This window comes from Phyllostomus hastatus, unplaced genomic scaffold, assembly GCF_019186645.2.
Source record: "Phyllostomus hastatus isolate PE091 unplaced genomic scaffold, TTU_PhHast_1.1 phas_contig_151, whole genome shotgun sequence".
Lineage (NCBI taxonomy): Eukaryota > Metazoa > Chordata > Mammalia > Chiroptera > Phyllostomidae > Phyllostomus > Phyllostomus hastatus.
Genome location: NW_025333616.1, coordinates 749,333 through 763,783, shown reverse-complemented (window position 1 = coordinate 763,783; position 14,451 = coordinate 749,333). Strand labels below are relative to the sequence as shown.

At 45.4% G+C, this 14,451-nt stretch overlaps 1 pseudogene; it reads left to right on the top strand.

The window, feature by feature from the left end:
- The first annotated feature begins 2,919 nt into the window (after nt 1-2,919).
- Nucleotides 2,920-7,184, top strand: LOC123813350 (annotated as a pseudogene).
- Nucleotides 7,185-14,451: the final 7,267 nt, after the last annotated feature.

Sequence of the window (14,451 nt, the reverse complement as noted above, 5' to 3'; positions counted from 1 at the left end):
GCTCTCTCCTTTCTGCTGTTTCTTTATGTCAATATTTTATCATGGTTTTATTACAGTGGTAGCAAGTTATGCCCCTTGGCCCTCCTCCACCCATCCCACCCCCTACTCCCATACCCATCCCACTCCTATACTCTTCCCACTCCCATGAGAATATACCTAAGAATCCTGAATCTCCAATTCAGAGGAAATTATGCACTCCTATGTTCCTAGCAGCACTATTTATAATAGCCAAGTGCTGAAAACAGCCCAAGTGCCCACCAGTAAATGAGTGGACCAAGTAAGTGAAACATTTACACAATGGAATAGTACACAGAAGAAAGAAAGAGGAAGGAAGGAAGGAAGGAAGGAAGGAAGGAAGGAACTCCTACTTTTCACAACAGCACAAATGGACCTGGAGAATATTATGCTGAGTGAAATAAGCCAGCTGGTGAAAGACAAAACCATATGATCTCACCTATAAGAGGAATCTAATGAGCAAAATCAACTAATGAAGAAAATAGAATCTCTGGCATGGGAACATAGAACAGACTGACAGTGACCAGAGGGGAGAGAGAAGAAAAATAATAGTAGAAAAAGAGGAAAGAACTAGACCCACAGACTTGGACAACAGTGTACCAACTGACTGGGGGCAGGGTGGTGGGATGAGAGGAGTGGGGAAAAGGGGGAAACTTGGGACAACAGTAATAGAATAACAATAAAAATGATTTTTAAAAAGTTTCCCATGAAGAAAAAAAAAGAGATTTTCTACATCTTTTACTTAAAAAAAGTAATTGACTTACTCTTCAATCTATTGTGAATCTAGAATTAATTTTGTCTGTGATTTAAAGTCAGTGTGAAGTTAACCTCCTTTTGTCAGCTCCCCTAGCTGGCCCAGCACCCGTAATGGAAAGACCAGGGTCTGCCCACTGCACTGTGAGGGTTTCTGTCATGATCACATGACCCTGCACTGTGGTCTGAGTCTGTTCCTTCCTTCTGCTCCATTAGACGAGGTATCTCTGCTTTTCAGTTTCTCAAACCTCCAATGTCTCCACCCAAATCTGCGTGTCTGGTTTCCTCTCCCCCATATCTCAAGCAGGGTGAATTCTGACCACATTTGTCGTGGTTGGGTTAGTATCACAGGGCTCTGAGTGAGAGAAGTGAGAGTAGCGGAGGAAGCAGGCTGCTCAAGGGTCCTTCAGCCATTCAGGATGTGGTATTGCAGCAACAAACATTTAAAGTGTGGGGAGGTGTTGTTCTGCCTCTACCAGAGCTCCCAAGAATAATTTTTTCCTGAATCCTCAACAACGCCCAAAGTTTGAATAGGAGAGTGTCACCCAGCATCAAAGTTGCTCTGGGGAGGAAGAAAGGACCCAAACAACTTACCCCAAGGAGATGGAGAGAGAGAGAGTCCACGTCTTACAGAAGAAACACTGAGTCAGGTGGAAACAGACACAGCCCTTGTGTTCCAGGGCCAGGAGGGAGCACTGAGCTCTCCTGTAGGAACAGAATGTTTGCACAGACCCTAGAGTCATCCCTGGCCCTCCCCCTGGCTCTCTGTCATGAGGACTCCTTGGGGTCTGCAGTCACTGAGGCAGAGAGGGAAGGTCACCCTTCATGTCCCCACGGCAATGGTCACATTTACCTCCTGCCTGGGTTCTGAGCTCTAAGTCCTCACTCTCTTTGGCAGTTCACCTGCTACCTCAGTCTTTCAAACCCTTTCAGAATCTGTCCATTTCTGCTCAAAATTCTTCCATGGTTCTCACTATTTTGGGGTAAATTTAGACTCTTTCTTCTGAACTAACAGCTGCCCATGATCATCCACATGTGACCCTCCATCCTCAGCTCCCACTTCTGCTTCCTTCAACCAGACAGGTGCAGTTACTCTGTGAACACACAGTCATACACACACTCACACATATACACTCATGTACATATACACTTACATGGACACATTCACACCACCTCCTCTGGACCATTTGTTCTCCTCCATCTTTGCTTTCTTAGAGTTCTATAGAACTAGCAAATTCCTTCCCCAGCCCCCAGCTAAAAGCACAGGATTAGAAGCAACACTGAGATTTCTTCTCCTCATTTCTCTTTTCTACATGTGTTGTGGCAGCTAAAGCATATGCATGAATTGTGTGGTGAATTCATGGAAGCCTTTCATCTAATATTGGTGGACACACAGGATTCAAGTTCAATTACTGTTCATATTATGTGTTATTTACACAGTTACACTGCTCTAGTCACTTTGTAACACATGGCACATATGAGATTCATAACTCAGTGTGACTGTAACAGTTCATCCCTGTATATGCCTTTGCCTCACACACTTAATCCACATCCTCAGGTGGTGGGGAGGTAGCCCATGACCAGCCAACACCTCACCCTCCCTTACTGCTATCAAACAGTCTCTGTCTCTAGATTTCCCTATAATATTCTTTCCTCTCAAGAATGTTCTCACTCCCACATCCTAGGGTTCCACCTCATTTAGCAGCTCTTGCCTCAGCCCTGACCCTGGCAGCTTACTTGTTTAGGGTGTTGTCCCATACACCAAAAGGTTGTGAGTTTGATCCCCAGTCAGAGTGTGTATGAAATGTGACTGATTAAGATTTCTTTCCCAATGTCTGTCTGTCTGGCTCTTCCATTTTCGGTCTATAAAATCAAAAAAATACTGCTTCAATGAGAATTTAAAAAAAAAAAACAGGTGTTCCTCAACCAAACTCTTGTCATGGTCTGAGGTATTCTCACATTTTTTTCTCATTTCTCCTTTGAAAGTACAGTCATTTCCACTTTCAACTCAGAATGTTCATTTTCTGTTAAGAGTTCTCAAGATACAGAAAATCAGTCTCCTGGATCATGGATGAATTTCTAGCTCAGACACACTCGGCTTTACTAGGTGATCAGTAAACAAGTAAATATTGTTTGTGGGAGGCTGAGACAATGAGTAACGAGTTCTACTTAGCATCAGCCTGTGGAGCGTGGACAGAGGACCAGAGTCTGGGTCTCGACCTCTCTGACAGGAGCACAGACCAGGCAGAGGGTCTTGGCAGTGAGAAGAGACCCCAGATCTGGGCTGAGAGTCTCCAGAGTGTGAGGAGTCCTCCTGAGCCCTCATCATGGAAAAACCCAGAGCCAGGCCCCGGGCGGGGCCATCCCCTTGCTGTGGGTCTACAGGGTTGGGAACCTGGAAGGGCAGCAGCAGCCCCTGACTCACCACATTCTGTGCATCTCTGTCCTCCAGATCCAGGATCTCCTCCACCTACAGAGCAGGAGCACTCAGAGCAGATGGCACCATGTCCACCCTCCCTGTTCTTCTCTGTCTTGATCAGTTGTGGGGCATGGGGACAGGGCAGCAGGAGGGGCTGGGGCAGCTGCACATATGTGTACATGGGGACCCTCAGGAATCAGGCAGCTGAAGCAGATAAGGCCCTGAGGTAAGGGAATCAGCTCTGACATCCAAGTGCAAATCTGACAGGGACTGTCTTCCAGGGCTAAGTCTGAGCCAGAAAACCTGGGAGCAGAATGATGAGTCCTCCCCAGGCTCCCTGTCCCACCTCCTACTTCACATCTGGGGCTCAGGAAGGAGCACAGAGGACCTGAGATAAAAGGGAGGGGGGGCATGGGCTGAGCTGGGGAATGAGGGAGTGGGGAAATGTCTTTCTAATGCAGCCTCTGATTCTTTCCAGGGACCCTCCTGAGACCCAGCATCTGGGGTGAGCCAGGCCCTCCCACACCCTGGCTATTCCCTGTGACCATCTGGTGTCAGTGGGTCCTGGAGGCCCAGGAGTACTGTCTACATAAAGAAGAAATATATATGTCCTGGGACAGAGAGAAACCACTGGAGCCTGGAGAGAAGGCCAAGTTCATCACTGACAGTTTCCATGCAGGGAGATATTACTGTAAATACCACACTCTCACTGGCTGGTCAGAGCCCAGTGACCCCCTGCAGTTGGTGGCTACAGGTAAGAGGACACTCAGGATCACAACCCCAGGCTCTGCCCTTAGGAAGGGGAATACTCTCAGAGGATCTCCCCCTAACAGCCCAGCTCTGGGGGACATGAGGGAGGTGTGAGCCTTATTTCACGTGCTGCCTCCTTCTCTCCAAGGCTACTAACACAGCAAACCCAGCCTCTCAGCCCTGCCCAGCCTTGTTGTGACCTCAGGAGGGAATGTGATCCTCCAGTGTGGCTCATGGCAGGGATTTGAGAGGTTCATTCTGACTAAGGAAGAAGACAGGCTCTCCTGGACCCTGGACTCACAGCCTCACCCCAGTGGGCAGGTCCAGGCCCTGTTCACTGTGGGTCCAGTGACCCCCAGCCACAGGTAGACATTCAGGTGCTATGGCTGTTACAGGAACAGACCCCATCAGTGGTCATGGCCCAGTGACTCCCTGGAGCTCCTGGTCTCAGGTATGTTCCATTATTGTCCCATTAAGGATTGAAGCTCTAGACAGGTTCCTGGGGTCTTTGTAAGGAGGGGAGCCCCATGTGAAAAGCGGGGTGAGGGGAGAATAAGGGGACCCTGGGTCAGAGAGACAGTAGGTCCTGGGGACCAGGACTGGAGGAGGGTACATGGGAGGAGCAACCCTGTCACTCCTGTCTGGTCCGTGCAGGTGGCTCAGGGAAGCCCTCCCTCCTGACCCAGCAGGGCCCCATTGTGGCCTCTGGACAGAGCCTGACCCTCCAGTGTCGCTCTGACTTCGGCTATGACAGATTTGCTCTGTCCAAGGAAGGGGGACAAGACCTCCCCGACAGTGCTGCCCTGCAGCCCTAGGCTGGGCTCTCTCAGGCTGACTTCCCTCTGGACACTGTGCATGGCTCCCACGGGGGCCGGTACAGGTGTTATGGTGGACACAACCTCTCCTCTGAGTGGTCAGCCCCCAGTGACCCCCTGGACATCCTGGTGGCAGGTGAGGAGCCTGTGGGTTCAGTCAGAGACCCAGAGTTTGCTCAGGCCTTGCTGGGGGTCTCAGATAGTGATGACCAGGACAAGGGGTATGAAGTCCCCAGGGAAGGAAGGAGACAGACCAGGGGATGGGAGGGGGAGGGGGAGAGTCAGAGAAAACAGAGACAGAGAGGAGGATCCTCAGAAAGGGGCTTGGTGACTCTCAGGTCAGAGCTAGGTGGTAACAGCACCTCACCCATCCCCTCTCTCTAGGATGGCTCCCTGACAGACCCTCCTTTTCAGTGCAGCCAGGCCCCAGAGTGGCCTCAGGAGAGAAGGTGACCCTGCTGTGTCAGTCATGGAGCCCAAGAGACTCTTTTCTTCTGACCGAGGAGGGGGCAGCCGATCCCCCACTGCGTCTCAGATCACAGTCCCAAGCTCAGCAGAATCAGGCAGAGTTCTCCATGGGTCCTGTGAACTCAGCCCATGGGGGGATCTACAGGTGCTACAGCTCACACAGCACCTCCCCCTACCTGTTGTCACACCCCAGTGACCCTCTGGAGCTCTTGGTGTCAGGTGAGGAGCCCCAAGACCTGCCTTCTGGAGCTTCTGGCCTCAGGTGAGATGGCCCCTAACCTCGTCATTTCTGTGCTCACTCAGCCCTAGACACTGTATCTGGAGAGTCTGAGACAGTAATAAATAAGGGGCCCTGGCTGGTGTGGCTCAGTGGAATGAGTTCCAGCCTGCAAACCAAAGGCTGGCCAGATCGATTCCCAGTCAGGGCACATGCCTGGGTTGTAAGCCAGGTCCCCAGTAGGGGGTGTGCAATAGGCAACCACACATTGATGTTTCTTTCCCTTTCTTTCTCCCTCCCTTCCCATCCCTCTAAAAAATAAGTAAATAAAACCTTTATTTTTTAAAAAAGTAGCTCCTGGTGACAAACATGGCTCAAATTTTAAAAAACAGCCCTGGCTGGCATAGCTCAGTGGATTGAGTTCGGGCTGTGAATCAAAGTGTCGCAGGTTCATTTCCCAGCCAGGGTACATGCCTGGGTTGCAGGCCATAACCCCCAGCAACTGCACATTGATGTTTCTCTCTCTCTCTCTATCTCCCTCCCTTCCCTCTCTAAGAATAAATAGATAAAATCTTTTTTAAAAATTTTTTAAAAACAAAAACATAACCTATAAATAAATAAATAAATAAATAAATAAATAAATAAATAAATAAATAAAATTTTAATTAATTAATTGATTGATTGATTCAGGTGGCTTTCCCAGACAGGACACTCAGGAGCCCCTGACACAAGCCTCTCCCCCATGCACCCTGGATCCCCAGCTGTTCAGTTCGTGGGGTCTCCCAGCTTTAGAAGAAGAAGCTCATGAGTTCTGTGCCTCCCACTAAACGCAGAACACACAGCTCTTACTTATTTCTGGTTGGAGACCATTTTCATCCCTCATCCTTAACCCTCAGGTACAGCTCCTATCAAAGTGACTCAGAACAAGTTCTGAATCCAGAGATCCCAACAGGCTGAGATGATCCAAGGAGGAGACAGGGACCTGGCAGAATCTAGTCCTGGCTCATGACATGACCACGTGTAAGTTACACTCTCAGAAATGGGGCATCGGGGAGCACAGACCCCAGGAGGGAGGCTTGAGTCTCCCCAGGTCCTCACTCACACCCTCATTTCATGATCCTCAAGGGCAGCCAAAACCATCAGCCCATCACAGAATAAGTCAGACCCCAGGAGTGGGCAGGAGAATCCTCAGTTGTGGGGCTGGGTGCAGAGGGTCAGGTCCTGCCAGAGGGAGGCAGGTGTTCTGTGTCGACATTGTGGATTCTGGGAAGACTTTGGTCTGCCTGACCATGGTCGCTTCTGTCTCCCCTTTTTGTAGACTCCCACCTCCAAGACTACACCATGAAGAATCTCACCTGCATGTGTGTGGCTGGGTTGGCCCTAGTGGGCCTCGGGCTGCTGCTGCTTCAGGCTCGAGACAGCGAGAGGAGGGCCCAGGCTGCAGCCAGGACATGAACACACAGGGGACAGGACACCATTCAGAGAGGGGGAAGCCACGGAGCCCATCTGATGGCCCAGGAGGTGGTGAAGGACAGCTGGACCGAAGGTGGGGAAACTGTCTGCTGATGTGTCCAGGGCAGTGAACAAGCATTGGGTGCAGGGAGTGTCTCAGTGCTCCCTGTGCAGGGTTCTTCCTCCATTAAATGTCTGTTTCTTTCCCTTTCTTTGCTGACTCTCTGAAATGACCACACTTGTCTTCTTACATGAGGGTCCATCCCACATGGCTTCTTTGAGTCCACACATCTAAAACCTCATGCCCTTCTCCACTGTTATATAATAAAATGTTCTTTGCTTATAATCACATGACCAGATGAGCATTATTGAATCTGTATCTCTTCAGTTAGCAGGGTTAACCTGGTTTCAATAACATTAAATGCACTAAGTCACATACAAGCTGGGAAATACAAATCCAAACCCATGCCACTACCCTCTCTGTTCCCACAGTCCTTCCCATCCCCATCAATGCCACCTGTGCCATTTCCCTGAAATGCCATCACTTGAAGGGACAGCAGGTGATACTACTCAGAAAATACAGTTAGAGAGCACTGACTTGTGACATTTACCAAATTCTGTGGTGTAAATTCTCCCTTCATGACCAAGCCAAAATGCCAATGTGACTTCACCGAGTGCAGAGTTGGGAGATGGCAGAATCATCACCACTGAGTAAGAGTCATCTGCCCCACATCTCCCAACATAGTCTCTGTTGACCTACATTTCATCATCTTGTAGACATGATGATAATCCCTACTGTAGTGTGTGGGCACAGTGTCAGTGAAATTGTGACAACATAATCCCAGATATTCACACAAGAGTAAAAAAAAAACAATCTGAAAACAAATGGGCTCAGAATTCAAATACACTTGTGGTGGAGGATAATAATCATTTTAACTGTTTGGGGAGTACAGTAGAATTATCTAGGTAAAAGGATGAGACACTGAGTTATGACCATAACATATACATGCTGGAGAAACCATGTATGCATGCATGAGTTACACTCACAACAACATGGACCAGTGTGACTCTCATATTATAAAGCAAGCACACATCACAAAATCCCATGAGTAAGAAAGAAAGACAGGTTGCATTTGTTCACCATGACCTACCACTTGGCAGTGCAAAAGCACAAATTCAATCAGCAAACAGTGCATGTCAATCTTCAAACATGCTGGTGAGTCAATGAAAGAAGATTCTCAGAAGAAGGCAGGCAGGTCTGTTCCATTATGCAACCTTCAGAAAGAGATGCCATTTGTCACTCATGTAGGCACACCCAAGAGAAACCCAATGAACAAAAGTAGGAATAGATCCCTTGGGATCTGTTAGGGGTTAAACGTAGTACAGTGGTGAAAATTCATTCAAATGTACTTTGTGACTTTCATTTGGTGACTCCTAAGTCCAGTTGTCATTATAGGAAAATGCTGCCTTTCTATTTGGTGATTTATCTACATCTTCATATAATTTAGTGAGTTGTCCTGAAGTTACATGATAAAATCCACGGGCTAACCTTAAGTGATGCACTTCCTACAAGGTGGCTGTCGATGTGTTGGAGGAAGTGTCACCTTGGCGATACAGTTGCCTCAAAGCATGATCAGCACCCGCCTGACCAGCTGCACTAAGTCCAATCAAACAATGAGTCCCTGCTGAGGCAGATGCTGAATCTCAGAAGACACCCTGTGCATCACCACCTGACATGCAACTGGCCATGTTAAATGTCCACAGCAGCTTCTGATCCCATGTTGCTCCAACTGTCTGGATGCTTGTAGTCACCAGTATGGATGTGTGGATTACTTCACAGAATGGGATTCAACTCTATTGGGTACTCATTTGGGATCACACAGGTTTTGGTTGCAGACTGAACAGTACTCAGGATTCCTCATCTCCTCCTGGTCCCTGCTGAAGAAGACTCAGGGGAAGGCAGCTGGGTGCACAGGGTGCTTGTCTTGATTCCACTCCCAGATGGAAACTCACTGGGTTCCTGACCTTGAAAATCGAACACAGTATGGATAAGACTTTTTGTCATTGACAGATGGTGTTGGATAAACGAATGTACAAAAATGCAAAAGAATGAAGATGGATATGGACCACACACTCCACACCAAAATGACTTCAAAATGGTTCCATATAACAGCTAATATAAAACTTAGGATTAAATGGGTAAATCTTCATGAGTGTGGGCTTACTTATGTTTTCTTAGAAATGACACGGGGGGGCTAAGATGGCGTCGGAATAGGAAGGAGCAGATTCTGCTTTCCTCTGCTCAGGGGAGAAAATCCTGACCAATCTATGGAGTAGAGAGGCAAGCAACCAACATACTTCAGCATTTTTGAAAATAGGGGACCAAGGATTGTGGCAGATCCAAAAGACCAAAGAACGGACCCTAAGAAGAGTGCTGCAACAAGGTAGGGTCCCGGGACCAGCATGTGGTCTCGGGGCTGCAGTCCCAGGCCTGGGGCCTGCTGCTGGGTTTGCCATAGGGTCCTTGGGAGAGATCCAGGTCAACTGCTCCCTCCCCAGCCAAACAAGGTCTGAGTGGCTCTGGGAGGAATCCAGGTGCTGGCAAACACACGGGGGCTGTGAGCACCTTTGAAGGCAGTGGACACCTGAGGGGCTGAGTCGCGCAGCAGACCTGGACCCCCATGGTCACCAGTCTGGCTGGAACATTTGGCAGTGGGAGAAGCCAGGCCACTGTGGGGAGCGGCAGGCTTGAACGGGAGGAATTTCTCAAGAGGAAGGAGTGAATAAACACAGACGCTGTTTGGGGAATTCTCCTAAAGTGATCAGTGGCTCCAGCCTCCCTACTACCCAGCCGTGGGCGCACCCGGCGCACGGGTGCACGGCGCATGGGCGGGCATGCAGGGAGAGCATCCCCACACCCCAGTCCACAGCAGTAACCCTGGGGAAAGACCTGATTCCCACACCCAGGGCGCAAGGCTGAGGAGCCAGTGCGAGAAGAAAAAGCAAACCAATCATCCTTCAGCCTGCCTCAGCCAGCAAAAGCAGAAAAACCGGTTTGGCCACTTTGAAACCAAGAGACTTTTTAATTTGATTCTATTTTTTTAACAATTTTTAATTTTTTAATTTTTATTGTTTTTATTCTCTTTTGATTTCTTTTCCCTCTCTTATCTGATTTCTTGTTTTATTCCTTCCTCCCTCCTGTCCTCCAATTTTATCTCTTCTTCCTTCCTTCATCTGCCTTTTTCTATTTTTTACTTTTTAAAATTTTTTCTAAATACCTACAAGTGAGACAAAATCCTGGATCTGTGAAAAGACCAAAGTTGAACCCAAAGAAGGAGCATCACAACAGCTGGGACAATGAGATAAATTTCACTCTGCTATTACAGAGAACCTGCAAGTTATTGCATATTTGTATTATTATTATTTTTCTAGTATTCCTACATCTTTTTTAATAGTATTTTTATATCCCTCTTCTTTTTGTATAGTCTGCTTTGCTAGGCTGAGTGTATTGTATGACCTGACAGCTTTCCCCTGATATCTCTTTCCATACTGTATTACTAATCTACTGTCCTGTTACTCACCTGTGTCCTATTAGCACACTACTCGAGGTTCTGTACTCCCTATTCTTGTTACCTAGATCTCATAGACTCTGTCATATGATTGTTTCCATAATATTATTGTAAATAACTGCTGTTCGATGAAATTGTAATTACTTCACAACACTCCCCCCCTCCCAGATCTTAGCCCATTTCAAAGTTTCCTGAACTCTACTACTGTAGTGGTTAACTCTATTCTCTCACACACTACACATATTTACTATCCTTTACTCTCACCTTACCCCAGAATCTGACCTCCCACAACCTCCCTGCTTTATAGATCCAACTCACAATCCTTCCTTCCCCAACAAGAGTCTTATCATCTTTCCATCCTTCCTAAAAATCAGCTAGCTGGGTGGAAGATCACGGTTAACACTATACATAGTCAAAGGATCTCCTATCTCTTCCCTACTTACTACTACTGTAAATAGCATAGAATTCTCTGTTGCTGTCTTAAACCATTTTGCCTTCCCCCTCCAACTGATGACAAAAAAGAATAGGTGGAGGAGGTGAACACCAGGATACCCACTGGAAGAGGAAACCCAACAACAAAGGAACCACTAACAGATAACAACAGAAGAAGGTGAAGGAGGGAGTAGTAACCACACAAACCTCAATCCAGGACCTATCTGGAAATACAACTAAACAGTAGAGACAGTACCCAATACAAACAACTGAACAAGAATTCTTTAAACCTTATACACACAAAAGAACCAGCTTCAACACAACCTGCCCTCACCAGCACAACAAAATACAGGAGGCAGTGGACAGAGTGACCCTCATTTAACCAGCTGGTGGGAAGGACCACCAAAGAAGGACTCAACAACAATCAAAACCAAAAGGCAAACAAAAAGCCAACTTAAACGACAGCCCAAGAACAGTGAGCTTGGGAGATCAAGGAAACAGCACCACTAAAATTCACTGCTGCTTTACTAAAGAAGTTCACAACATAAACCCAGGGAGCCAGAACAGATCAATATAAGAAGCTGAGGCAAACAAGAAGAGTTTCACAAACAATGGGAAGACAAAGAAACAATCCCCAAATCAAAGGAAAGGAGGAAGCCTCAGAAAGAATGCTAAATGAAATAGAGGCAATTCAACTATCAGATACTGAGTTCAAAGCAATGATTGTGAACTCACTGAAAACTACATCAGCATAAAAATGGAAATAGAATCTCTCAACAAGGGCCAAGAGGAAATGAAGAATACAATTTCTGAACTGAAGAACACAGCAGAAGGAATCAAAAGCAGGATCAATGAAGCAGAAGATTGGATCAGCGAGCTAGAGGACAAAGTAGAAGAAAACACCCACAAAGAGCAAGAAAAGGAAAAGAGGATCAGAAAGAATGAAGAGGGATGAAGAGAAATGCAAGACAATATGAAACGTAATAATATCCGTATAATAGGGATACCAGAAGGAGAAGAAGAAAAAGGGATAGAAAACCTATTTGAAAAAGTAATGATGGAAAACTTCCCTAATTTGATGAGAGAAAAAGTCACACAAATCCAGGAAACACAGAGAGTCCCAATCAAGAGGCACCCAAAGAGACCTACCTCAAGACACATCATAATTAAAATAGCAAAATTTCAAGACAAAGAGAGAATCTTAAAGGCAGCGAGGGAGAAAAAGGAAGTAACATACAAGGGAGCCCCTATAAGGCTAACAGCTGACTTCTCAATGGAAACACTCCAAGCCAGAAGAGAATGGCAAGAAATAATCGAAGTAATGAGAACCAGAGGCCTGCAACCACAACTACTTTACCCAGCAAGGCTCTCAATCAAGAGAGAAGGCCAAATAAGAAGCTTCTTAGACAAAAGAAGTCTAAAACAATACACCTCCACTAAACCAGCTCTGCAAGAGATGCTAAAGGGACTGCTTTAAGGAAAGAAAGGAAAAGAGAGAGTGAGAGAGGAACACACGTACATAAAAGACAATGAATAAGTACCTATCAATAATAACCTTAAATGTAAATGGTTTAAATGCTCCAATCAAAATAAATAGAATAGCTGATTGGATAACAAAACATGACCCACACATATGCTAGGCAGCATACAAGAGACCCACCTCAGGATAAAAGATCTGCACAGGCTGAAAGTGAAGGGCTGGAAAGAAATTTTCCAAGCAAATGGACAGGAAAAAAAAGCCGGGGTAGCAATACTCATATCAGGCAAAATAGACTTCCAAAAAAAGGACCATAAAGAGAGACACAGAAGGTCATTTCATAATACTCAAGGGAAGAATCCATCAAGAAGACATAAATATTGTAAATATATATGCACACAACATAGGAGCACCCAAATACATAAAGAAAATCTTAGAGGACTTCAAGAAAGATATTGACAGCAACACAATTATTGTGGGGATTTTAACACCCCACTATCAAAAGTAGACAGATCTTCCAAACAAATATCAACAAAGATATTGTGGCATTGAACAATACCCTTGATGAAATGGGCTTTACTGATATATACAGAGCCCTCCATCCCAAAGAAGCTAAATACACATTTTTTTAAATGTACATGGAACATTTTAAAAGATAGACCACATGATAGGACACAAAACAAGCCTCAACAATTTCAAAAAAATTTAAATCATACCAAGCATTTTCTCGGATCACAAGGGACTGAAACTAGAAACCAACCCCAAGGAAAAAAAAACCCAAAACACTTAAATTCATGCAGATTAAATAGCATGCTATTAAAAAATGAATGGATCAAGAATGATATTAGGGAAGAAATCAAAAGGTTTCTGGAAACAAATGAAAACAGATCTTCCAATCAAAAGAAATAGAATAGCTGATTGGATAACAAAACATGACCCACACATATGCTGCCTACAAGAGACCCACATCAGGATAAAAGATCTGCACAGGCTGAAAGTGAAGGGCTGGAAACAAATGAATTTACAGCAACCCAAAACTTATGGGACACAGCCAAGGCAGTCCTGAGAAGGAAGTTCATAGCGATACAGGCCCACCTAAAAAACTTAGAAACATTTCAAACAAACAACCTAACCCTACATCTACAAGAACTCAAGGAACAACAACAAAGACAGCCCAGAGCAAGCAGAAGGAAGGAAATAACCAAGATCACAGCAGAATTAAATGACATAGAGACTAAAAGCACAATTCTAAAGATCAATGAATCCAAGAGCTGGTTCTTTGAAAAGATAAACAAAATCGACAAGCCTTTAAGCAGACTCATCAAGAAAAAAAGAGAGAAAACCCAAATAAACACAATCAGAAATGAAAGAGGAGAGATTACAACACATACCACAGAAATACAAAGGATTGTAAGAAATTACTACGAAGAACTGTATGCCAAGAAATTTGAAAACCTAGATGAAATGGACAAATTTCTAGAAAAATATAATCTTCCAAAACTCAATAAAAATGAAGCAGGAAGCCTGAACAGACCAATAACAACAAAAGAAATTGAAGCAGTAATCAAAAAACTCCCAACACACAAAAGCCCTGGACCAGATGGTTTCACAGGAGAATTCTACAAAGCATTTAAGGAAGAACTAACCCCTATCCTACACAGACTATTTCAAAAAATCCAAAAAGATGGAAGACTCCCAAACTCTTTTTATGAGGCCAACATCATCCTAATTCCAAAACCAGATAAAGACACAACAAAGAAAGAAAACTTCAGGCCAATATCACTGATGAACATTGACGCTAAAATCCTCAACAAGATACTGGCAAACCGCATCCAATAGTACATTAAAAAGATCATACACCATGACCAAGTGGGATTCATTCCAGGTAGGCAAGGATGGTACAATATTCGCAACTCAGTAAATGTAATACATCACATAAACAAAAGCAAAGACAAAAACCACATGATCATATCAATTGATGCAGAAAAAGCATTTGATAAGGTACAGCACCCATTTATGATAAAAACACTCAAGAAAGTGGGAATAGAGGGAGCATTCCTCAACATAATAAACGCCATATATGA